This window comes from Boleophthalmus pectinirostris, unplaced genomic scaffold, assembly GCF_026225935.1.
Source record: "Boleophthalmus pectinirostris isolate CB_2022bp ecotype Guang Dong unplaced genomic scaffold, ASM2622593v1 HiC_scaffold_21, whole genome shotgun sequence".
Lineage (NCBI taxonomy): Eukaryota > Metazoa > Chordata > Actinopteri > Gobiiformes > Gobiidae > Boleophthalmus > Boleophthalmus pectinirostris.
This window is the reverse complement of record NW_026571175.1, coordinates 4,715,060-4,742,690: the sequence shown is the minus strand read 5'-3', so window position 1 is coordinate 4,742,690 and position 27,631 is coordinate 4,715,060. Positions and strand designations below refer to the sequence as shown.

The window sequence follows — 27,631 nt, the reverse complement described above, 5'->3', positions numbered from 1 at the left end:
GCTGAGGAGGAGAAGGGAAAGTGTCAGAGAAGTGAGGAAGAAGACAAACTGAGGTCCTGTTTACATGAGAACGCTTACGGGTCAAAACAACAAAATATTTTATCGGAAGTGCATCTGTTTAGATGGTGACGCCGTTTTGGGGCTTAAAAAAGCAAAAATCTGAAACCACCCTCCAGAGTGGAAAAGTTGAATACGCTCCACCATAGTGTTTCTGTCGACAGTGTCCAAGACGCAAAACTCTGGTCAGATCTGCTCACGTCGTATATGCATTTACGTCACATACACACAGTACAGTTGTCCCTCGCTTTATTGCGGTTCACTTTTTGTGGTTTCGCAGAATTTTTTTTGTGCAATTTTGCATGCCTTTTTTTTACAGTGTATAAATGTGTATTGCATTCCTCCTGCTGCGTCCTGATTGGCTGAAGGACTCCTGTCTCCTGTACAGTACAGAATGTGTTCAGCCAAATTTACATAAATGTTTGATCTGTATCAGTGTGATTCTGAAGTGCTGTATGTTTGCAAGTTTTCTCCCCGACAAAACCCACAATGTCGACGAAACATTCTGCACCGACAAAGGCTCCTGCGCTCGTACCCAAAAGGCAGAGGAAGATGTAACCAGTGCAGAAAAAATTGGACTTCTGATCACGCTGAAGGAAGGGAGAGGTTACACGAAACCAGGACTTAATTATAAAATATAAAGGTGACTTAATAAAATATCAAGTTAACTACTTCTTGGATTTGACATATTGTGGGTTATTTTTAGAACATAACCCCGGGATAAATGAGGGACCTCAGTACACAGAAACAAACATGTTGGATCATTTTCATGTGTCGGACCTTCGAGCTGCTCTGGCAGCTCTAATAAACTTACAGGAGGCTCCCAACAAAGGAAGAGAATCTGCAGAGATATTATTAGAGAACAGAGAAGGATCTGCAATTACCTCTGTCACATTCTGGATGCACCAGCAGGTGATACCCAACATACCCAGTCGAATTCCACACACTTTTGCATCACCATATGCATGTAGATTTGCTCCTGAAAACGCTCATCGAAATGCACAATAAAAAGTGAAGACAAGATGCCACTTTTACGTCTTCTGTTCAGATCGTCATCATATAAACGTAGCCTGAGTCAACGACTGCTCGACCTCAGCCCACTCCTGCATCCCGCTCACAAATCTGAAGAGACGTGGATGAAAGTCTGAAGCCAGGACTGGTGGAGCCAGATCATCCGGATCACGTCACAACGAGCATGCACTGAACGACCGGAATTATTTTTAAGAAGAATAAACGTTTACATAATCAAGGAATAAATTAATTTGGCTTTAAAATCAGAATAAACCACCCAATTACTTCGGAATTAAGTTTAATTCCGAATAATCCATTTCATTAGGAATAAAGTGTTAAAACAGAATACATTTTTACTCAGAATTAAATGCTTTTTATTTGGAATTAAAGCTTTCATGTAAACACAAGTCCAGGTCTGTTTTTGAGGAGGAACAACATTATAACATGGCTTGAAGCTCACAAGAATCAATTTTGCGCACTATAGGACATTTAAAGGTATAGTATGTAACTTTTTGCTTTATCGCAGTATCGCTTTATATTTATTTACCGCCACCTGGCCAAGTTACAGTCAGATCTGTGGAGAGGAGACCCTTCTCACAGTAGGAATTCTGTCTTTTTCAACGTAAAGGTTTAATGTTATACTGTGGAACATTCTAAGCAAAGTAAGACCATGTCCTGAACTGACCCTTACACCACAAAAGTTACAAAGACAGTGGATATACTTTCCGACTGTAGAAATCCTCTCCATAGCAACCCCATAGATACAGGACTTAGAATACTGTAAGCCTATATCAGAAAGCACATCTCCTCTCTGCTGAATAAAAATAGATTATAGATTAAACTCATAAATAAAACATGTAATATCTCAACCATAGAGATTTAAAGGAACATCCGTCTATTGCGTTCATCACATTGTCTTTGTCCTGTAATTCCCAAGTCCATTTTGACAGATTGCAGGCACACTTCCTGGTTGTGACCTCTCGTCCAATCGCACGCCTCCGCCTTCTGTGACACGCCCATAATCAGATCAGGGGTACATGACAAATGGACGAGGCACAAATAATGGTCAATATTGTAACGTGGGAACCTAATCATGATAATGCATTAGTTTTATATAACTTTTTTTACACGTTCAGAGTCCCTTTACAGTTCGGTGCATTGTTTTTTCACTCTACACTTTTTTTTTTGTCATTTTAAAGGAAAGGAGAAAGAAGAACATGTGCAGAAAGCTGTCTCTGTTTGTGGCTACCCTAAATAGGCTTTCAGTAGAACAAAGAGAGTTAAAAAAACATGACAACAGAGAATCAGAACCCAGGAGAAAAGGTGTAACTATTCCATACATGGCTGATGTTTCTGAAAAACTACAGAGCATTTTCAGACAACATGAAATCCCGGTCTATTTCAAACCTACAAACACGTTAAGACAGAAACTGGGCCACCCAAGGGACAAAACACCGAGCCACAAACAAAGCAATGTGGTCTACTCCATTCAGTGTAGTGAAGACTGCAGTGAGCGCTACATCGAAGAAACAAAACTCCTTTGCCGTGGATTCTACCTGGACGACTGAGGGATTCTACACACTTTTGAGGGTATGAAGACCCAGCACATTAATAGCAAAACAAATATAAGACATGATGAAATATAAGACTAACTCATTTAGACTCAATACAAGTGGTTGAATATATAAGAGTGTTTCCTCCGCAGGGTGTCTGGGCGCTCATTTAGAGATAGGGTGAGGAGCTCAGTCACACAGGAGGAGCTCGGAGTAAAGCCGCTGCTCCTCCACGTCGAGAGAAACAGCTGAGGTGGCTCGAGCATCTGTTCCATATGCCTCTTGGGTGCCTCACTCAGGAGGTATTCCAGGCATTTCCCACTGGAAGGAGGCTCCAGAGAACACCCAGGACACGCTGGAGGGACTATGGCTGTGTCCCAATTCGAGGGCTGCAGCCTCCGAAGGCTGTGAAGGCTGTGAAGGCTGGGTCCTTCGTCGGCCGCGAAGGCTGCAGCCCTTGAACTGGCCTCCGCGGACGCCAGGCCGTTGCGGAAATGGGACAGGTCTAGACCTCGGAGCCGCTCCCCTGTCGCCTAGCAACCGAGGGACGCTGCTAGCGCTAATGCTAATGCTAACACGCTCCGTGCAGATTACGCACACGGATCAGTAAAAAGACGCACAGGTCATCAAACTGTCGGATTTTGTGACCAAATTATTTTAATAATTTGCATCCAAATCTTATGGCCAAAACCGAAAATGTATGTTTAACTTTTGCAAAACAAAACGGCTATATTTAAGGGATACATTTTAAATAGACTAAATTATCTTAAAATAAAAAAAAAACTGTGATGAGATTTGCATTACTAAATATTATCATTATTAAGGATTTTTATATTAACCAGGGATTACATTTATACAGTCAGTTTGTAAAGAAAGAAAGAATCTCTCCTGAGAAAAGATGATTTATTAAACAATCCAAGGAACTTCTGGAAATACTTTATCATAATATGAAGTCAAATATTAAACCCATTACACACACACACTCTGCATTAACAAGTTAGTACAAACAGCTGTATGTCAGTAAATCTCATTGTGTTCCCTTTTTGCTGAAGCAAGTGACAATCAAAAATGAACAAATTATCTTTGCCAGATATGATCATGTGGAATACCACAGCTTATCTGCAGTACAATAGTACATTCTTATAGTACATGTAATTAGTTACTATCAAAAGAGACACCAAATAAATGGCACATTTCACCATAAATCAAATGTCAGTACAGACTGAAAAACATTCAGAAACACTTATGAGCAGATGTTTTCATTTCTGTCTCACACACTTGTTCAGATCATATGAGACTCTGGACCTCCTCCTCAGAGACTCTGGACATGGACATTGGAGACATGGACATTGAGACATGGACATTAGAGACATGGACATTGGAGACATGGACAGTGGAGACATGGACAGTGGACTTGGACCACTCAGTCTGATGTGTCTCTCGTCTTCTGGAGGAGGAAGAGCAGAATGGTTGTTGCGTCTGATTGATTCAAAGTTCTGTCCTGTAGAGTGAAAACCTGTAATGACACACACATTAAGAACACAAAACTATTAGAGGAAAATAAGTTTGACAGAACCTGCAGCCCCAAAGAACACCTGGACTCCCTCCGCACTATTTACATTTATTATTATTTATTTATACACAAGGAAGTGAGAAAAACTATTTTGATTCTTTATATGTTTTTCGTATGAAGAATTGACAATAAACTATTTTAACGTTGAACTTAAACTTTGATGTACATTCAGATTCAAAGGCAGTTTATATCTGAAACAGCTAAATGAACAGAGGAATCCCAGACATTTGAGAAATACATATTTCACAATTTAAATCATAATTTCAACATGAGCATGATTCATTTGCAGCTCTTAGTACAATTTTCAATGTAACATGCCCCATACCTAATTGTTGGCAGGAGTCTGGGTCAGCACCTCCAGCTCAGTGTTGGCTTTACTTTGTCATCTGCATTTGACCCATTTTATGAATCACAAGCATCTTGTCAGCCAACAGTTCTGTGGCTCCTGCAGTGTGTCGTGTCCTCATACAGGAGGCTGCAGATGAGAAAAGAAAATTCATGTAAAACAGATTTCTCATTGTTATAACATTAGATGTGACAGACCTAACAGACACAGTCAGGTCGAATCTACACCAGGTCATATCTACACCAGTGTCTGCACAAATCTGTTAAACGAGCCTCATGTCCATCATAAATCTGACCTGTCCAGGCAGGATTATTTACTCTTCACTTTACAAACATGCACGGATTGTTAAAAGCAGATAATGTATTCCCTGAATGAAATGCACACGTTGGAGGCTGATATTATGTGATTTACAAGTAAAATATGAGCTTTGATAGAGTCAGACTGAGTCTTTTTTTCAGTTGAATGTATGAAATAATGTGTGTTTTCATCTTAACTCCGAGCTACACTGACCAACTGTTTACATGTTTACACTGTCCGTGAAAACGTGGAGTTTTCTCCTCGTTGCTTCTTTAAATCATCTGTGAGCTTCTTTTCCCCGAACAGTAAAAACATGATGAGTGTTTGATGGAAATGTGTCCAAATATGAAAGTTTGAGCGGACTTTTCATCGCATTAGCTGCACATTACTAGGCAAACTTTAGCTCAAAACTCCGCGGTTCACGCAGTTAAAAACAAACTTATTTGACAGTTTTGTGGGAGTTATGGTCGTATTTTACGTTTACAGTTGTGTTAGTAATGATTTCCTAAAGTTAAAAGTGTTTTTCTCCGCTCTCAGGACCGGCTTTTTGCTCCGTGTTTTCGAACATCTGACTGCCGCCGCGCGGTGCATGCTGGGATACTGAAGGCTGCGAAGGATACTCGGATGTGTCCTCCGTTCGCGGCCCCATTTCCATGGAAACGAGGCCGGTTTTAGGGCTGCATTTGAAGGCTGCATGACATAAAAATGAAATGGGACAGGCCTTCTTTCACCGGAAGTGACGTATGCGGCCTTAAAACCAGCCTTCGGAGGCTGCAGCCCTCGAATTGGGACACAGCCTATGTCTCTGGGCTGGCCTGGGAATGCCTTGGGGCCCCCCGGAGGAGTTGGAGGAAGTGTCCTGGGTGAAGGAAGTCTGGGAGTCCCTGCTTAGACTGCAGCGTCTATGACCCGGCCCCAGATAAGCGGAAGAAAATGAATGGATGGATAAATTTAAAAAAAGATTGTGGTCACATTTTATACTGTGCTTTTCCACCTTCAAGGCACTCAAAGCACTTTCCAACCACTGTTGGGCAAGTTACTTTAAAACTGTAATGTGTTATTTATGACTTATTACTGTCATTTCAAAGTCATTTCTTGCATTACATTATTACTGCATTTAAAATGTAAAGATTACACGACTATTGCAGCACTTTTAAGTAACTCTCACCAAAATAATTGTGAAGATGCAGAACTTTTGCACTGTATATGGACTAAACCAGGACTGAACCAGGACTAAACTAGGTCTAAACCAGGTCTAAACCAGGACTAAACTAGGACTAAACCAGAGCTAAACCAGGACTAAACCAGGTCTGAACCAGAACTGACCCAGGTCTAAACCAGGACTAAACCAGGACCAAACCAGGACTAATCGTAGACTAGAACTTGGAATCTAGGACCGCCTCTGAGAGAACCCTGAGTTCGTGGAACAGGGTGTCTACAAAGCGCGATCGGGCGTCAGCTGTGGTTAGCTCCTTGGAGCGTGGAGTTCTGCGCCCGTCCTTTCGCTCGCGGTCACCTGAAGGTCTACGCGGCCGCACCTCCGGCATTTCATCGCTGCGAATATCGGTAATTTTACCAAATTTGTATGAACCAAAACCCACCACTTCAATCAAGGTTAAAAAAGCCTTCTAACGTGCAATATTGACATTTGTACCGAGTAAAATATTACAACTTTTTCTCCTGTAATGCCACATTACTGCTGTACATCCAAAAGCAATATATTACACAAACTCATTACTTTTATAATGCGTTACTCCCAACACTGTTTACAACAAGGAACCACTCACCCGTTCACACACATATTCATACACCAGTGTACAAAGACACTGGGGGAGAGGTGGGTTAAGTGTCTTGCTTAAGGACACAATGACAGCATTCATCTGTGGGAGCTGGAATCACACCACCAACCTGATCTGAACCACCAAACTTCCAAACTTCTAAGTGCTCTTACCAACTCTTACTGCCCTATTTATTTATTGTTCTTTTGTTGTTTGTAAGATACTGTTGTAGCCACAGCTGCCCTGGGACAGACTGGTGGAAGTGTGGAATCTGGTCTCCCAACCAAGTCGTGACTACGCCCAGTCTTGTTTAGTCACGAGACCAGGCTCTGAAAACCGTAAAAGTAGAGTATGTAAGAGCATCGTTATTATTTCATTGAGTTAAACTTGTCCAATGGAAAATAGTGACAATAATTAAAGGCCCCGTATTATCATATGATGCATTATTCAGTCTTTTTAAATGACTTTGGGGAAAGCGTCGAGCTCCCAAGAGAGAGACAGATTACATTTATATTACTCAACCACGAGACAGTGAATAATGAACAGAACTCTTCCCGTTTCCATGAAGATGTTATTGTTTTCCGCAGTATGTCATCAAACGATCTGTGAAGTGAAGTGAAAAAACATACATGCTTACTGTGAGTGTGATCGCCTTCTTCTAAATATGACTCATAACTCAGTCTGATGCATAGACCGAAAGAAGAAGGAGACTAATATAAGGGTGTGTGACCTCATAGTGCATGGAAATCCGACCGAAGTCCAACCGGTTTGGACAAATATTTAGAATTTACTGTGTTTTTCGGGCTATAAAGCTCATCGGATTATGAGGCGCAATATCAATAATGTTGGATTCTCTCGTCTGTTTTCATACATAAGGCGCATTAAGTGAAACAAAACAGTCAGATGAGTCAAACTTTATTCAGTTTATTTACAATAATTCAGTTCAGGTGAGAGTCTGGATCGGTCCGAAATTTTCTGTCCAAGCCCAACCTGTGTCCAACAGAGCAGTCATCGAGTCTGACCCGAGCCTGATAGGCGTTCACAAAGATATTTGTGTCCGAACCAGACACAATTCAAATCACGCTATTTTCACAGACCTAATGATACACGTAGGATATTGTTTCTGTTCCTCTAAGGGACACAGAGACGCAAAATACAAACTTGGGATATACCAAAAATAATGATTGATTGATTCGTTTTTATTTCGAGTTTGTGCCAAGAGAGAAACAATAATCATATATACTACATATACACTGTAAACAACAGAAAAGCACATTTCTCGAAAAGGAGTGGGAAGAAGAAAAACTTATATGAACCTCCCCTATTCATGACATAGTTTCAAAATTTATGTGGTTGCTTCTGTACATCATCATCATCATGGAACTTATCAAATATTTACATATAGCAAAAATAAATAACATATTATGCAAACAAAATATAATTTTAACCCCAACACTTTTTCTTTTTTTCCCCCCATTTTGTACTGTACACATATATACACATACACATATACATGCATAACATACACCCATACATATATGTATATATATATATATATATATATATATATATATATATATATATATATATATATATATATATATATATATATATATATATATATATATATATATATACATATATAACACATATACACACATATATACACATACATATACATATATACAATATAAAATATATAACATAACTTTATTACTCACCTCTCGTAAAGTGGTAAATTTAAAGTGCAGCATCTCATCCACATTATAGACCATAGAAATGGTCCTCCACAATAATGACACCTAGTCCACAAAACAGTGCTGTTAATCCAGTTTGAATTGTTAAAGGTAAAAAGGCAAGAGTAATTCCTCACGTGTGTTTATTTACATCCACCCAGCGCTCAGATCGAGGTGAAGCTGCAGATCCGAGATAGTGACTTTACTTCCTGTGGTCTTTATGCTTTAAAATCATGTATCTGAAGTTCTGCACCACATTTCACAAATAATAATGACACAGTTTTGACTTGTAGCTAAACTAGAAGTGCAGAGCTCTGATCTTTTGAACACTTAAGAGTCTCAAAGCAACTGGATTTACTGTAGACGGTAAGCAGCTGATGCACTGATGTGTCTGAGTCTGACTCGAGCCCGAACATAAGTTCTAAATATTTGTCCAAACTCTTGGTGAATGTGCATGACTCTGCTAGGCTCTTGACAACAGTAGCTGTAATGCTCCAATAATTTATCAACCGGTGCTGCTTGTAGCTTACAGTTGTCGTTCTAAAACATTTTGACAGATTTTTAAGTGCCATGTACCACATAAAATCGGTTCGAGGTCAGTTAGAATTACACAGAATCAGAATTAATACCAGGTTATACGGCGCACTGTTGATTTTTGAGGATATTAAAGGATTTGAAGTGTGCCTTATAGTCCGAAAAATACGTTGTGTGGGTTCGGGTGGGACTTGTTTTCAGACAGCTGTTTCCTGTCTATAGTAAAAGACTAAAAAGTGTTCAAAGATCAGAGCTCTGCACTTCTAGTTCAGATACAAGTCAAGTCAAAACTGTGTTTTATATTATTATTGTGTGAAATGTACTGCAATACTTCAGATACATGAACATATCTCCACAATCTGCAGCTTCAGCTCGATCCGTGCGCTGTGTGGATGTAAACAGACACATGAGAACTACTTTTACCTTTTTACTTTTAAAGAACGTCTCAAACTGGATTAACTAGGTGGTTTTGTGGACTGGGTGTCATTATAATAATAAATAATGTGGATGAGATGCTACAGTTTAAATGTACCACTTTACGAGAGGTGAGTTATAAAGTCTTCTCATTATTTTCTCTATATCCCGAGTTTGTATTTTGCATCTCTGTGTCCATTCATTAATAGGCCTATGAAAATCGTGTGATTTTAATTGTGTCGGGTTTGGTCGGAGTCGGACACAAACATATGAATGCCTATCAGGCTCGGATTGGATTTGATCACAGCTCAGGCTGGGCTCAGACAGAAAAATTCGACCCGATCCACACTCTATTCAGGCATAGCGTTCAGCTCTAGCCAAATGAAGCTTATCGAGGCTGCAGTTATACAGGAGAATTTGGAGGTAATTTCCATATTCAAAATTCCGACCTCGAGTCTAACAGAAACAAAAGAGCCAATTTGTCATCTGATTTGTTTGTTATTCATGTTTGTATCTTCATTTAAGGACAAAATAGTGAAATAAAATAAAAAAAAGAATCTTGAAGAGTGGGTTAATACAAACATTTTAGGACCAAAACAACAAGTCTGACAGCAGCACTTACGGAGAAAGGGACGACAGTTTTTCAATATAATGTGACTTGGAGCCAGAGTCGATGGAGCCAGAAGTGCGCCTCTGCTCAATTCCTATTTGCAGATTAGCTAAATGCATTTACATATATACACAGTGTGATCTGATGGCATCACTTACTTGTCTTCATGGAGCTATATGTGTTTAATGCCATGCTCTGGAACATTCTTGGTAAAGCAGTAACATCTCCATGGTGACAAGCAGGTCTCCAGAAGGTTACTCAGTGCAGATTTAACAGAGGTGTCCACTCACAAAAGTATAGTTTGTAAGTTTGTCTTTCCCAACTCTTTGTAATTTCGAACAAAATACTTGAGTTTTGCACTTTTCTTAATTTCCTAATTCCTCGTTCTCTTGTCCAACAGTGAAGGACGCTCTGCTCTTGAGAGAAACACAAAGCGTCCATAATTTAAGTGGTGCTGTCAGGGCGCTAAATGAAGCTAATCTGCTCTAAATGTGTGTTTATAGATGTTAGCTGTTAGCCACGCCGCTTCAGAGTCTGATTAGGGTATTTTTTATGCCCCACAGTGAAGGATAGCACCGTCATGGGGCCATAGACAGAGCGCATAGGCCTCCCGAGCCATTTACATAATTACAATGGGCCCCAGTGGTGTAGAGGCTCCAGCCACACACACTCGGTGTTCAGGAAATGAAGCTGCGATCCGTCCCTGATATCTTTGGACTATCGTAATCGCAGGCACCTGGCAAAATGATTCAATTGTTTTGGGGTGTCCCTTTAGAAATGACTCAAACTGATCAGCCCACGCCATCTGCAACTCTTCTCTGCTAATATCTTCAACAGCTATAAATCTCATCTTTAGTCCTTCTCTAGTCCAGATCTGGGCATTGCACAGCTCCCAGACCACATACGGCTCTGTGGTTGTCCATGAACAGCCTGTTTAAGCTCATTTGGAATTACAAAATAAACATATTTTATACTTAGAACAGAAAATTACCCTTACAGGAAAATGTAAAATTGGGTAAGGTACAAACCCGAGGCACTCCGGGTTTGTACCTTACCCATTTCCTTTATTACATGATGGGACGCCAACGCGGTTTGACCAGCAAGATGGTCTTCATCAGGGCAAAGTAGTAAAAACAAGACACACCGGGCGTCAATAAATACAATCAATTAATCACAAGACAACATCACATAACAGCAGGAAAAAGACAGCGAGCAAACCCCAAAACAAAAAAGGTCTGCCAACCATGAGGAATATAGAAGTGATGAGCAGAGCCACCAAACAACAACAAGAACAACAAGAACAAGACGTGTTGGAGGGAAGTAGGTGTGTCCATCACATATGAAACACGTAGACACAGTGACTATCACTAGTATAAAAAAAGTCATTTAAAATAAAGAAACATCCAAAAAAGTTAAGTTTCAGAGAAACATGGAATAATCCAAATCATCATTGAGGCCTGGATGTTGTGTGGCCTTTAAGGTTACAATCCAGAAAGTTTCTTTTTTTGACGATTGACGGAGTCTGTCGCCCCCTCTGATATTTGGAGGGACTACCTCAATGACCATGACTTTTAAGAGGCTGACTTTACATTGAGTGGAAGATTGAAAGTGTAGGGCCATTGGCTAATTGGAGTTTTTTGTTTTAATAGCGTTTTTATGTTCACAAAAGCGATCCTTGGGTCTCCTTTTAGTCCACCCTCTACTGAAGCACCCACAGTTGCAGTCCAAACGATAGACCATGTAAGTAGTATTACAGTTTGCAAAGTGGCCGCATGTAAAAGTTTTTTGGCCTGAAGAGTCTTTTTAAAAAAAGTACATTTATTAATATGGGCACAGTGATTACAGGCACCGCATTGAAATGTATCAACTGGTTTGACTTTTTTCTGCTGGGAGATAGTTTCTCACAAGTTCATCCTTAAGCAACTGCTCTATCTCGGTTGCTTTATCTAAAACATATTTTATAATTTGACCTCTTGCATGAACTCAAGCTGCATTGCTTTTATTTTAAATAGTGTTTTTTAAATGACATATTTTGTAAGGCGACCTAACTTTTTCATTATTTAGTCATAACATCTCTTTACCAGTCTGACCAACGTGTCAGGACAATGCTAATTACTTTTTATATTATATATATATATATATATATATATATATATATATATATATATATATATATATAGAGGACCCGATCAATATGAGAGACCAACCACCGTGGAATGAAACACATTTTTTATATATATATATATTATGGAGAATTGAGATAAGCATTTTGGCCTCCACAATATTTTCTGTTTCTCATGTGGCCCTATGGAAAAAAATCCTTGCCCACCCCTGCTTTAGACTGTATAATTATTCCCCCTCCTCTGTACTTGACATTAACCATCTCTGCTCTGTACCATATATTTACCGTCTCTACTCTGTACTATATATGCACCGTATCCATGGAGACCGTGCGATAGGCTAACTAACAAGCTAGTTATGGACCACAGACTGTATAAAGAAGTGGACTAAGTGAGTGTGACGTCACCCACAGCGTTCGGCTCCACTCAAATGAAGCTCGCGATGCTAACGGTTACAGGGCAAATTTGGAGCCAGGCTGCATATTATGAATACGATTTTTTAAAGTGACAAAATAATGGAGAAAAAAAAAACAGGATCATGTAGAGTGGGTTAATACAAACAGAGCAAAAATGATGAGGCTCACAGCAGCAGTTACAGAGAGAGAGACCACAATATTCCAGCGTTGATCAATGGGAGTGAGCAGGAGCCAGAAAACATTTGCATTTGTGGCAGAAGACCTTCAGAGGAAATACTCTTAGGGGATGAACACAGGGGACAGCTGGATTTTGTGAACTGTGTGTTTTTCTTGTGTCAATGAAGACTGTGCAAGAAGCGAGCTATGGACATTTGAGATGCCCCAAGTTTTTGTGTGTGTATACGTAGCAGTAAATGTGGCAAAAAATCTTCCAGAGGAAACACTTTGAGTGAATGGACCATTTCATCCCCACTGAAACACCAGCGAAGAGTAGCAATGTTGTGTTCTCCTGGTGCCCCTCTGGAGTCTGCTGTGACGCTGCAGGACACAGAGGAGGGACACTTTTGGCTCTTCCACAGAATCTGCTGACCCTCCCTGACCACCAGTGTTGGGAGGGTCACTTTAAAAATGTATTCCCCTAAAGATTACATATTACATACCCCAAAATGTAGTTTGTAACGTAATCCAATAACTTACTTAAGGTGAGTAATGTAATATGATTACTTTGGATTACTTGATTTGCTGTAGAGAAACAAAGACAAGAATATCTTCACACAAGATGTTTTATCTGCTAAAAGAAAATGAAAAGCCCAGACTTTACTTATCCAGATTCAAAGTATAATTGATAGAAGAGGAGGAGACACTGTCCACACAGCATCGTTTAGTCCTGTTAAATCCTGTTTTAGACCTGGTTTAGTCCTGGTTTAGACCTGGTTTAGACCTGGTTTAGTCCTGGTGTCTTCCTGGTTTAGACCTGGTTTTAGTCCTGCTTTAGTCCTGCTTTAGTCCTGGTTTAGTCCTGGTTTAGACCTGGTTTAGACCTGGTTTAGACCTGGTTTAAACCTGGTTTAGTCCTGGTTTAGTCCTGGTTTTAGTGTCCGGCAAAGGGATATAGCCCAAAATGTGAAAACAGGAAAATACCGCTGTGTAATCCATTTATTTCAACAAAGTAACTGTAATCCAATTACCACTCATTGAAACAGTAACTGTAACCAAATACAGTTACTCATAATTTGTACTCTGATTACGTAACTCCGGTACATGTAATCTGTTACTCCCCAACACTGCTGACCACTCCTCCTGTTAAACTGCTGTACTGACACTTCGGCTGAGACACAAAGGTCACTGAGAAACGCCGTGTAAATGTTGCTGCAGCAAAACTTAAATTTCCCTCAGGATTAATAAAGTATCTCTCTCCCTCTCATATTCACTGCTTTGTACCATATATTCCCTGTCCTTCACTGGCCTCTCTGATCCAGTAGAGGTATGTGTTGCTTTGAGCACAGATGACCTTGGCTTTGTTCTAGTCTATGATATGTTTTTGTCTGATAAACCAAGTAAGTACTGTAGATGCGTCACTACACCGTCACGTGACACTTCTGAAGAAGGTCTAAGGAAGCATCTGAACCATGTAAAGCATGCAAACAAACACTCCTGTCTGACAAAAGAATAGCTTTTTCTAAGTTTAAAAATGAAGACAGAATGAAGCTTTACCAAAGAGCTTTGTATACTCTATACCAGTGTTTCCCAATTTTATTTGACTTTTTTCCTGTGGACCCATATTTTGAAAGTCACAAATCTTCATGACCCAAGTCAACAGACATTATTTGTAAATCACAAAATACATTTGTGACCATTATTGAACATTAATGAGGATATTTTGTTGTTGACTGAGTGATCGTGTCTCTCTGAACAATTAATATTACCGTATTTTTCAGACTAAAAGGCGCACCAGATTATAAGGCGCAATATCAATAATGTTGAATTCTCTTGTCTATTTTCCTACATAAAGCGCACTGGATTATAAGGTGCATTACGTGAAACAAACATACGACACTTGAGAATGTGTTTAAGCAACTTTGTGCACATTTGTAAACAAATGTGTTTTACAGAAACAAAATTTAAAACCACATGGCTCATTTGCATAAACTATAAGGTTTAGTCCTGTTTTGTTTTTTTTGTTTGTTTTTTTTGTTTTTTCCCATTATTCATTAAAAGACAGAATCAAAAACTGAAAATATTAATTTTTATCAGTTTTACTTTTTTTTTTTTTCATTTTAGTTTAGGAGATAAATAGTGAACATAGTTTATTTATTTATTTTATTTTTTATTTTTTTTCATTTTCTTATTTTTGGTTTTATTTTGAAAAACGAATGAACGACTTATATACAGATTGCAAAGCAATTTCTGTTACATTTTGTCTATATAAAAAGCACTTTATAAATAAAGTTTGACTGACTGAGTTTGATTGCAGAGTGGATGGAGCTGGAGGCAGGTTTGCTATGTCTGTTTACTAGTCTATATACAGTCTACAGTCTCTTCATTTTTTTCAAACTCTCAATCGGTTCCATATAGCTGCTCTGTGTCTAAAGTTGAGCTAAATTGCAGATGTAGGGACTTTTCCTCAGGCTGCCTTAACCTCCTCTCTGTGCGCTGTGTATCGATCTACAGCAGGATCACAACAGACCCCCCTCACACACCTCACACACCTCACACACCTCCCCCTCCTCCCCCGATCCGATAGCCCAGCACTTTGGACCGCAGGTACACACACAGCAACAGCCACAGCCCCCCGCTCCATTGATCCGACATGGAGGGACATGAATAAGAACAATACCTGGAGCTGGCGTGGAGGTGGGCTGCGGGGGAGAGCTGCACGGTGACTTCTACCGCCCGGGATTCATGACCAAACCAAACAAAAGACGAACAGTCAGACGTATCGACAGCATGCAGCCTGTTTGTTTACTAATGAGGTATTAAAGGCCATGAAGTACTTTGCATAATGACAAAGTTAGTTGGTTTGAGTTAGAGTTAGAGAAGTTGAGCTGATTGTGTTAATAAGAATCAACTGAATTCATTTAGTTGACATTTAAAGGCTATATTATATTAATCTGTTGCTTGAATTTTCTTAATTCAAGCAGCATTTGATTTCTTATTTTAAGTGCAAAGAGTTGTTGTTTTTCTTATCTTCAGTGTTTTCATATTGTTCCACTGGTAGATCATTTTACTTGTCAAGTGAAATTTAATCAAGTTATAAAATGAAATAAATACAACTTTCTTAATTCAAGTCATTTTAACTTGGCTAGATTAAAGTTTTTGCAGTTTATACCTTCACTAAACTCATTTGGATCATTTCATACTTTAAATTTTGGACCTCTAGTCAACAAAAGTTTGTAAAAGGTTGCTAAAACTACAGCTTCATTACATCACAAGGTGGAAGAGAGCATTTTGAGCTTTGGAGATGTTACTCAAACATGTAAATGTAAGAAAACACATCTCCAGGTACCATGTTTTTCAGACTATAAACCACACTTTTTGGTTGTTTTCTGCAACTTATTCTCCGGTGCGACTTATATATTAAAATGTTCACACTGAAGCGGTGAGAGGTTCTAGTCTTGTGTGTCAGTATCTGCTGCTCCTGTTTCTCCTGTACCATTGTTACTTCACTCTACTGCACATGTCTCCTGAAGAAAGAGCCTCTGTTCTGTCTGTATCATGTCAGTCAATCGCACCATTACTTCTGCACCATTGAAAATGTAAAATTGAAACAAACTTATTAAGACTAGACTGAAGAAGACTGAACACAAATGCCTCCAAAAAGAAAATCATATTTTGCAGATTACAAGCTGCAAGTCGTGAAATCTGCATCCGAAAACGATAATTGAGCAGCAGAAAGAAAGTTTGGAGTGAGAGAGAAACTTGTGACAGCAGGAGGATGCACCATGAAACTTTCCTGAAGTCACTGGATGGATGGACAAAGTCTGAACTTCAGTGACACTGAAACCATCCTGTCGAGATTCAGAAAGACCCGAATAATTCTAACTGGAACTGATGCTGAGTCTGACGACAGCGACACAGAAGAGGAAGTGGTGCTCTGTTTACCTCCGGAGGTCGAGGCCGAGTCGTTCAGAAGTGACACCGAGGATGAAGAATTGAATGGATTTAGTGATTTGGAGTGAGATGGAGAGTTTGGTAAACTTGTTCTGTTCTGTTGTTTATGTTATAGTTTATCTGAAGAACTGTTCATATGTGACGTTAACAGTCTGTTGTTCTCTCTTCTATTGTTACCTCCGCCAAGGAGGTTATGTTTTTGCCGGCGTTTGTTTGTTTGTTTGTTTGTCTGTTAGCAACATAACTCAAAAAGTTATGGACCAATTTTGATGAAAATTTCAGGATTTGTTGGAAATGTGAAAAGGAAGAACTGATTTCATTTTGGGGGTGATCTGGAAGAAATCCTGGATTCTGGATCACTTTGAAATTTTAGTTAACATTGTGGTAAATGGGACCAAAATTTTTGTTTCTCAATATCTCGGTTAATTATTGACCAAACCCCATGAAATTTGACTCAGGGATGGACAATGGGATCCTCTTTCATATTCCAAAGGCTGATCCGGATCTGATCCAGAAGACTGATTTTATCGCAATTTATATAAAAAATGGGGGTAGTCCTTGGGGGAGGTCTGTGCTCTTCTAGTTATTACTAGAACTTGACTTTCAACAGGAAATGTCAGTTCCTGGTTTCTGATTTTATAAAATACATTCCCCACAAAAAGTTCAACTTATAGTCCAGTTTGACCTATATATGTTTTTTTTTTCTTCTTCATTTTGCATTTTTTGGCTGGTGCGATTTAAACTCCAGAACGACTTATAGTCCAAAAAATACAATATGTTTTTGAGGAGGTAACAAAATTCTAACATGACTTAAAGCTCCCAAAAGTCCATTTTGTGTAATATTGGACCTTTAGCCTGAAGGTGGAAGCCTTGTGAACCCCTGAAGTGGTTCAAGCCTTGTTTAGAGCATTGTGTACTGTTACTGTGTCCTTAAGCAAGACGCATTTTTTTTCTCCCTCTCACCTCAGATTACCTGCGTTTAGTGCGTTTTACTCTTAAACCATGCAGTGTTTGTTTTGATTCATATGGACCATCTGGCGAAACTCAGCAGATCACGATCAGAATAAACAAGGAAACTGCTTTGACGCTGGTGCAACACAGAACAATGAATTGTGCAATTCAGTAAATATAATGATGCTACATTGAAAATAAAGCATGCATTAAAGATAAGGTGTGTAAAATTGATACTGTCATTAACATACCCTAAGGCTGTGATGCTAACTGGAGGCTCCGCTCTGTCTGAGGCTTTGTTATTAAACTTTAATTTGTGCTTTATTTTAACACAATGTGACCATAAAGAACTGACTTTGCTGGAACTACCACAAGAGCGCTGATTTGTGCTGAAAACACACACACACACACACACACTTACAGTTTTTCAGTTAGTCACTCTCACCGTTTTGCTTTAAATAGGACCGTGAGTTTTAACATGATCTTAAAACTTTTTTGAACAGTGTTTGATAATGTGTGCATTGTGTCACTGTTATAACTTTATTGTGTTTAATATGTTATTGATATTGAAAATGTGGATTATTATCTTGTTTGAATTGAAAGCAACTAAAAAGGTACACTAAATGTATTGTAAAGGTGGATATATATAGTTCTGCGTCGACTCAACACACACTTGTCGCCGTCATTTTTGATTTATGGATCTGTGTTGAGGTCTATGTGCCACAAAGTAATTGACCACCACAACGATAGGAGGCTAGGATTTAAAAATGGCATTCGTGTATACAAAATGAAGAGGAAAGCTGAGTACAGGAAAAGTCTGTAGAGCGAATGTACAGAGGACCAATCACAGCCCTTATTGTCTGCATTGGTTCAAAATTTCAGAGGAGCATGTCAGTCGGCACAGACGCTCTGCAGAGGGGGTTCAAGGTGGCACAGACAAGTTGACCATAAGCTGGGCTTAAATGTGGCCAATTTTTTTTTTATTTGGTAAACCGAATGTGTTTTATTGTGAAAGGATTTGGACAAGATGCACAATGTATTTTTTACCACCATCTTGACTATTTAAGAAGAAACTGTTTCTGCTGTGTGTCATTGCTGTGTTCAAGAAAATGCAAACACTGATGTTCCTAAAGAAATCCACCTTGGTCATCTATTTGGAAATATTTTGGTGCTGAAACCTGAGAAGTAAGTACTTTATTAATTTTTATGAATGAAGTGAACAACTAACAGCTACCACTGATATCAACAGCCGAGATGACAGAAGGATAGATGGAGCGAATGAAGAGGAAGCGGTCTACTATTCAAGCCGCGACTACCAGACTGTTGACCCACCTAGAAGAGGAGGGAGCCAAGAAAGACCAGATACTGACAAAATGCGTGAGTTCCTGGCAGCTTTATTATTGGAGGTGGAAAGTTTATCTGATTTGGATAAAGGCACTGAAAAAGAGACGCCAACGGACGACCTGGATATGGAGATCATGGGCACAATGGAATACATGGACAGGATTCTCACGAGGAAGGTTTGCGCCTCTAGCCTCCATTCAGTTTCATTTCTCTGCAGCGACTAGGTCAGGAATGGGAATACACTAGACAGTTTACAAGAACCCCAGAAGTTGTAGACCAAGCACTGGCCAATCAGCGAAGAGCTGTGAAGCCATGACGTCAAACTCGTCATGCCTGTCTGAGTCCATTTTGTGGAACAGCACAACAGTAAACAAAGCGGTCGAGATGGATGTCGATGAAGACTACAATACATTTTCACTCTCTGCTTTGTTTGCTGTTGTGCCGGCAATTACTTGGACACCACTGAGTATTCTGGTCCATTGTATACGTTGTGAACAAATAGCAGCGATTGGTTAAATAAAAAAAGTACCCGCCTACCGTCGAGCGAACGTCTACGAGGTCAGACGGTTTCCACGAAGTTAAACCGGCTGATGAATCAGGATATTGCGCCTCTAACATCATTGAAAAGTCACTGGAGACCTCAACAGAACCTGTGAGAGGGCAAGTCAGCGACGTAAGCTCTGGCTCTAATGAATCACAGTCGAGACAAACTGTCAAACTTCCCAAGTTAAATGTGATGGTGAAATAAGTCAGTGGCAGGAATTCTGGTCTCAGTATGAAAAAGCTATTCATGGAAATAAGGCATTAAGACAGACAGACACGTTACCTCAGATCCTACATGACTGGAGCAGCAGCTAGGACTATTGCAGGGCTCACAACTACAGATGATTTATTTATTTATTTATTTATTAGGGACAGTGCATATTAATGAACATCTACAACACTACAGTGTGAATATGCGAGATTATAGCAAGAATGCTCATTTCCATCTGTAGTCCCTCGGCAGGTAACACCACAAACTTAACAGAAAAAACTAAAAACAGGTGACAGATATATAGTAAAAGTGTCCACAAGTCTGGTTTTCCTTTAGCCGCTGTTTCAAGTAGGACTTGAAAGTTTCAAGTGTTGGAGTTTCACTTATTGATAGTGACAGACTGTTGCAAAATTGTGTGCCTCTGACTGAGACACACATTGTCCGAGTGTGGTGCGTCTGTGTGGAGCGTCACAGTTCCCCCGGGCTGTGGCCCTAGTTCCCATCCCACTCACAGTCTTTACTTTAATAAACTCCTGTAACGGAGGAGGGGCAAGTCCATGCAAAACTTTATAGATAAAACATCCATATTTAAAACCAACAAAATTATATCTAAAATAGTGCAGTGGTGAAATGAGACTGGTTTCTTGTCCAGTATTTTTATGGCTTGTTGAAAAAGTGATTTGAGGGGTTTGAGTTTTGTGTCAGCAGCGAGTGACCATGTGGTTATGCAGTACTCTATATGAGACAGAATCATGGATTGTAAAAACATTTGTGCCACATATAGAGTCATAAAAGATCTTACTTGTCTAAAATTCACTAAGTTAAAATTAACTGTTTTTGTGAGGTGCTTAATGTGTTTCTTAAATGTCAATGTCGGGTCCAACGTCAGTCCCAGGTCTGATGGTAAACTCTTTCACAAGGCTGAGTTCCACCCCGTCCAGACACACACTGGACCGCTGTAGATCAATAGTTTTTTTTTTTTTTTTTTTTGCTGAACATCATGCAGACAGTTTTCTTTATGTTGAGTTGCAAGCGTGAGTTCTTGACCCACTTTTGGACATGAGTCATGGCTGATGTTAACTTTTCTGAAGCTTCTTGTAAAGTTTTGGCATGTGTAAAAATCACAGCTGGACAGTGACATCTGGACACATTTCAGGAAGATCACTGATGTATAAACTAAACTCATCATAGTCACTGATGATTATGATGCTGCAATAAAACGACTCCAAACCCGAGAAAGGACAGTCACCATGGTAACTCTGAACATTCCACCATTAGAGATACATGTAGAACACCCCCAGCAAAGTATCAATGTACAAAATATACAGTATTGATTGCAAAAGATTAGACATTCTAGTAGTTTCAGAAGTATGTACTTTTGGCTGTCCATGCTAAGAGTACTGCGCTCGTTCCTGTTTAGCGGTGTGTTTATAATTCATTTAAACTTGACAATTCCGTAAACAAGACCATTTGCAGCGCTCCATCTTGTGCTGTCAGCCATTCATTAAACAGCACTAAGTCATTTGAGTTTGAACAGGAGGCTCAACTCTGCTTTATTTACCTTGTGCAAGTGAAAGCAAAGAGTCAGCGACAGCTCCTTCTTCTGCACGAGGAGCTCCAATCACCGGGACAACACTGAGGTCTGTTTGCATCATTTTATCACAGAGACACAGTAAATACAAGGACAGGTTCAGAACACAAAGGTAGAACTTTAGAAGAGAGGTTCAATAATCTACACTAGACTTTTTAAAGATCCCGTATTACTCTATTTTCTGATCTATGATGTAATGTTGTGTCTTCATCACTAACAGATCAGGAGTTGTGTTTTATTTCATTCACACACGTTTAAAAGTCCCATCTCCTGCAAAATAACTCTTTTCACATTGTCTCTTCTGCACATAAACAAGCACTATTTGGGTTTTGGAACATCCATTACACAATAGTTCTGAAATCTTACAGATTTCTTGGAGACAGTCACAGACCAGGAACTATGAAAGGCCGACTATTGCTCATCGCGCCGCCCTCCAAACGTGACGTAGGCGACGAGTGAGCCGCCCTTCCTCCGCCCATCTCAGGGAGGGAGGGGGAGACAGGCGTGCTCCCTGACAGTGGTAGAAATAAACTTGTATTCATCATGGCGATACAGCGCGTTCATCCGCATGTGTCGGACGAGGACTTGGAGGTGCACGAAGCTCAAGCACCAGGTCCACATCAGCTGAACATTACTGATTGGTAAAGTATTAATAAACACTAGTAGATAAACTTATTATATCGTACACATAACACTGCAGTGTAGAACAATGAGCTTATTCTGTCGCTTTTGTAAGGTGTTCAAATGGGGTGGAGGTGGGGTGGAGGTGGTGGAGTGGGGGAGGGGGGCGGGTGCAAAGCGCTTTCTGCTACGTCAAACGCGTCATAGGTGTATCTGCCACGTCATCATTGTAGCAGCTTTAGTTCGTTGTCACGTGGGAGGATGGCAGAAATATGCTGCAATTAGTTTAAAAAAAGGCAGAATCAATCTAAAAACCTCTTTGGCGCCACATACAAGGCCCACACATCACTCTTAGAAGGTAGATGGGCCCTTTAACACACAAACCCTGCAGATTTATGCTGAGTTCTTCTCTCAAACAGTCTGTCACACTCTGTTCCACCTTGTGATGTCATGTGATAATACAGGAAGTGCTCTGCTGTGTTTCTAAACTTCATACACCTTCATCAGACTCATTTGGATCATTTCAGCCCTGGAATTTCTAATCACTGCTGAACTAAATTTAAAACGTAGATGTTAACTTGAAAACTAATACTTCATGACATCACAAGGTGCTACATAGGAACTAGGACTAAAACAGGAGTAAACCAAAACTGAAACAGGACTCAAGTGTCGGGACAGGCTCGGAGGTGACCGCAGGAGAAAGGACTGACTGAGAGCGCCACACCACACGGAGGTAAACGAGGCAATTGCCCGATTGCGCTTTGCAGACACCCTGCTTTGGTATTCTCTCTCTTAAGTCCAAGATTAGTCCTGGTTTAGTCCTGACCCACCCGTGAGTAATTACTACCCATCTGTAATACGCAATATGTGTCCATACGCTGTATATAAAAATAAAACAAAAAGCATGCAAAATTGCACTTAAAAAAACAGCGAGACCGTGGAAAGTGAACCGTGATATAGCAAGGGACGACTGTATTTTTACAAAAGTGTCTCCACACGTTTCCAACACTATGAAATGAGGTCCTATGTCCAAAATTCCAAACTGTCCTTTTAAAGGTTCCAGCTCCGGCTCCAACCATTTTACCGCTGTGTCCTCGGGCTAGACACATTTGTTGACAGTGGCATGTGTGGCAGAGCGGTGGTCTCAAAACAAGGACTACCGCAGGACTACACCAAATTGTCGATGGTTTGATCCCAGATTTGAGCACTGTATACAGCCGTTGTGTCCTCGAGCAAGACACTCCCTTCCCCTTACCAATATGTGAATGTGATGTGATGATTCGATACTTTGCAGCTGACGTTATCTACATTCCCTGGTGGTGTAATTCTAACTGAAAAAATCAAACTCCTAAACAGGATTATGAACGCTTGTATTATTCACACGTACTGAAAATGTGCTGCTTAAACCAATTCAGTGTGTTTTCTTGGGTTTTCAGTCTACCTTAAAACTTTTTGTCTGTGTTTGCTAATGCGTGCGTTGTTTCACCTTGGTAACTCCTAAATATGCCACCATTAGAGATACATATAGAACACCTCCAGAGTGATGTCATTGCAAAGTAAGAATAAGATGGTCATGATGGTAAAGTGCAGTACAAATCCCAGCCATTACATGAATAATACATGAGACTTAAAGTGAGTGGAGTCTGAGTCTGCTGGAGCACTTTATAAAGAACTAATGCAATTGTTTTATCATGAATTGATTGAGAAACGTAATATTTTGTCAGTGGATTAATCTCGTCCTTAAAAATGGACTCTTGTGAGCTTTGAGTCATGTTAGAATGTTGTTCCGTCTTCAAAAACAGACCTAAAGTTATGTTGTTTTTTTCATTTACAAATGTTTAAGTAATCCTCTATTATTAGTCTGTTTACATTTCTAAAGCTCAAAATGCTCTGTTCCACCCTGTGATGTCATGAAGCTGTAGTTTTCAGGTGAGCAGCTCCTTTTTACCTCTTTGTTCAGTAGAGATTGGCAAATTAAGGGGTGAAATCATCCAAATGAAGTGATCTAGTGAAGGTGTATGGAGTTTAAAAACACAGTGAAGCACTTCCTGTATTACCACATGACATCACAATGTGGAACAGAGTGTTTTCTGTTTGAGAGAGGGGTGCAGGGTCTGTGTTTTAAACATGTGTGAATAAAATGAAAGACAACTCCATGTCAGAAAATAGTGTGATCTCGGCCCTTTAAAGGTACACTGGGAAACTTTTTGGAGGTTGTATATTTCCATGGAAATAGAAGGTTAAAGTCATACTACAGAACATACTACAGGGAGACTTATTATACCAGGAACAACATTTGAACAACATTTCCCGTGAATCCAGCTTAAGTTTTAGTTTTTTTTTTCTTTTAGTACAATAAGTTAAATATAAAATAATAATAAAAAAAAAAAAAACTTCTTGGCTACACAATTATGGGGCTTTAAAGACACTATGTAATTTTCACTGTGTTAAAAATTTATGTTTTTGATTTTGAGGAGGTAACAACATTATAGGACATTTTACCATCTGTAGTAAGTAAGGCTGGTGTGCTGTTAGCATGCTAGTTGTTGTTGTTAACATTACTGTGAAGCAGGGGTGTGCAAAAATATCAAAATATCAATATATTTTTTTATGTTATGATACAGTATCAATACAGTGTCGATATCGTGGGCTGCTGTATCGAGTATTTTTTTGTATATTTTACCACATTATTTAGCTACGGTGCTACAGTTTGGCTGTTTGTTCAGAGAAAGGAATGTTGTTTGTGCAGCACATTTGACATTTTCACTGTTTTGATTATTAAAATGTTTGTGTTTCACATGAACTTTGCACACAAAGTGATTTAAGAAAGTCAAAGTGGATTTAGCCTTTATTTTTTATTGAACCGTATCAAATCAATCTGAAATATATCGTATCGAATCGAAAGCTCACTGTATCAAGATCTGTATCGTATCGTGGCCAGTTTATCGAGATATGTATCGTATCAGCAACTTCTTAATGATACCCAGCTCTAATGTGAAGGCAAAATTCTGCTCTGAAAGTTCAGCATTAAAATGGTCACAATGAAACACAGTGAAGCACTTCCTGTATTACCACATGACATCACAAGGTGGAACAGAGTGTGACAGACTGTTTGAGAGAAGAACTCAGCCTAAATATGCAGGATTTGTGCGTTAAACATGTGTGAATGAAACAAAACAACTCCAGGTCTGTTTATGATGAGGAAACATTAGAACATAGATCAGAAAATAGTGTGTTATAGTCCCTTTAAATGCAGACGGTGCACCACAGACTCATCTTGACCCCGAGAACTGCTTTAAGAATCTATCTGTACTGAGGCAAGACATTTTATTACATGACTTATTCATTACAAAACTCTTTCTTGCATCATCAGGTTTGCCATAGGAGCTGATCGGATGCAGAGTAGTCATGTTTCCGGGCTCCTCTCTCCTCTCTCCTCTCTCCTCTCGGTGGGATTTCCGGAGGCGCAGGGTGAAAAATGTCCCTGTAACTTTGGCTGAACTCTCTTTTACCCCGTTAGCCGTTAGCATTAAATATGTAGCATGTAGCATCGTGCGGTGTGAAGGAGTGGGTGTGGAGGCTGGAGTTTGAGCTCACGCTGCAGTGTGAGGGCCTCTAGTGATGTTTGCATAACAGATTCAAATACCTTTTTTTTTTTTTTTTTTAGTGTTTGTCTGTACCCAATATCTACAGATGCTATAAACAGACTTTATTTTCCTAAAATCGAGAATTACTGGATGACAAAATGTGTTATGTAGCTCTTCTTTACCTCTCAAGTAACTACAGAAGAACTTTATGTATTAAAAGTTCAAACATTATGAGACTTTTTGGACCAAATTTGAACAGTAAATAGTTTTGTTACATCATATATTCATATCCCCAACCAAAATATCTGCAGAACTGTTATTTTGGAGCTAATAACGATCCAGAAAATGCTCATGGATTGGTGCAGATATTAGATAGATCAATACCAGTATCGGTATCAGCAGTTTTGTTCCTTAATTCATTCATATTTGGGGCGAACTTGAACTGAATGCGCTGTATTACTGCCTGATGAATGAACTGTGAACGTGTTCATTCTGGTGTCTGTGAACGGCATGTGCTTCTATTTAACTTCGTTCAATAGGGTGCCAGTTTTCTTTACTGTTCCAGGTGAAAACCTGGCTAAACCCAATTAACCCATCACATCCCCTAAAAAGGCTCAAAAGCAAATTTCTGAGAGCTCTCAAATTTGGTTAAAAAAATAATATAATATACACTAGTCCAGAGGCCTTCCATACGGACCCGGCCAGGGTTAGCCCAATATTCCCTGTACCTCTCAAACAGAGGTACCTCCAGTTGTGAAAGGTATCGATGTTCCTCGTAAACACCATCCTCATCTCAAGTTATCATCATAAACTCATGAAACAGCAACATGTAGAATTTTGTACGCCACTCATCGCACATCAGCCCCGGAGCAGAAGCACTGAGCTCGGGGAACAGCAGCAGCCAACAGTGCTAAAGAGGAGCACTCATCGTAGCGCGCAGTCCCTCAGGACAGGATTGGGGGTCTGGTTCTTGGTCATGTGCTGTCCTCCGAGCGGTCAGATAAGTCCGGAGGCTCCATTCTCCATATCCTTGTTCCAGACAGGGGTGAGTAAGACCAGTGCACAATGGACTGGGTCCAAGCGGTTCCGTGCCGTCTTCTGCACTCTGGTTCTGTGCAGGGAAAGCGAGTGCGCTGTGGACTGCAGGTTCGGGTGGACTGTTCCTGTCCTTCGTGCTTGAGGACTGCAGCTGATTTTGAGGTGGTGCAAAGCATCCGGACAGAAGTGTGAATCCAGTTTGGCTCATTATATGTTGTTCTGTGCCCTCTGACTGCGCACCTGCTTTTTCTGGAGGAAAGTGCTTCTCAGGCCGAGACACCTAACATCACTCCAGAGCTGCTCCAGCTCGGTCAGGACTCTGCTTTGGATCTGACTGTAGCATTTCTCGCACGAGGCTAAATGCAGTTCATTTTATAAGCTGAATCAACTGAACAGGGCCTATTCAGTTTGGATTCTAAACTTTACACCGCTGTATTAATGGACCAAGGAACAAACAAACCAATTATCACACTACTCAGCCAATTAAGTCTGTGCATTCAAGGCAATCACTGGACCTCCTCAAATTTGAGTTGAATACCCCTGCTATACACTGTCTGTGGCATTGAGTCTGTATTGCTCAACAATTCAGAGATGTGGACCCCCCCTCCCTGAATATTGATGGGTATTTCACACATTGGTAAAGAGTCCTTAATATTTTGTGGAAAACCATAAAATCTAGCAACAACAGCCACCAGCGTCACATCACCACGTGTGTCATTAGAACAAGTTAAACAACAAAAGCAGCATGGAGGCGACTGTGGCAGGAGCAACAAGACAAGCAACAAGAAAAAAAAAAGAACTATGAACTAGTACATTTTTTGGAACTATGAACGATCTATTAACTATAAATAGTTAGGAAGTACAGAATGAACAAACTAATTCATATTGAAATTTGAGAACTGAACTTTGAACTAGCTCATGTACAAAACGAACTTTCCCAGTACAGGGTATTGCTGCATTTTTAGTTCACATTTGAGTTTTTGGAGCTTTCTACCATGTTATAACTTTCCCTCACCAAAAACATGAAGTGGCTGTATATTAGTATGTCAACCATGTGTGTTTGAGTAATTGAGCGATCTCTCCTGGGCCCTAGTCGAACCCCCCTTACGCCTGTCCAAAACCACCCATGCTCCCACGCAACACAAACATGATACAAGACTGTACACTACAACTTCACAAACCTGATGCGA

At 39.9% G+C, this 27,631-nt stretch overlaps 1 long non-coding RNA gene across 1 annotated transcript; it reads right to left on the bottom strand.

Annotated features, from left to right (window-relative positions):
- Nucleotides 1–3,602: 3,602 nt before the first annotated feature.
- LOC129410059 (uncharacterized) lies at nt 3,603–4,884 on the bottom strand. Its single transcript, XR_008632701.1, has 3 exons — nt 4,520–4,884; nt 3,978–4,137; nt 3,603–3,926 (listed from the first exon to the last, which is right to left on the bottom strand). It is a non-coding gene; the product is annotated as an uncharacterized LOC129410059 (long non-coding RNA).
- Nucleotides 4,885–27,631: the final 22,747 nt, after the last annotated feature.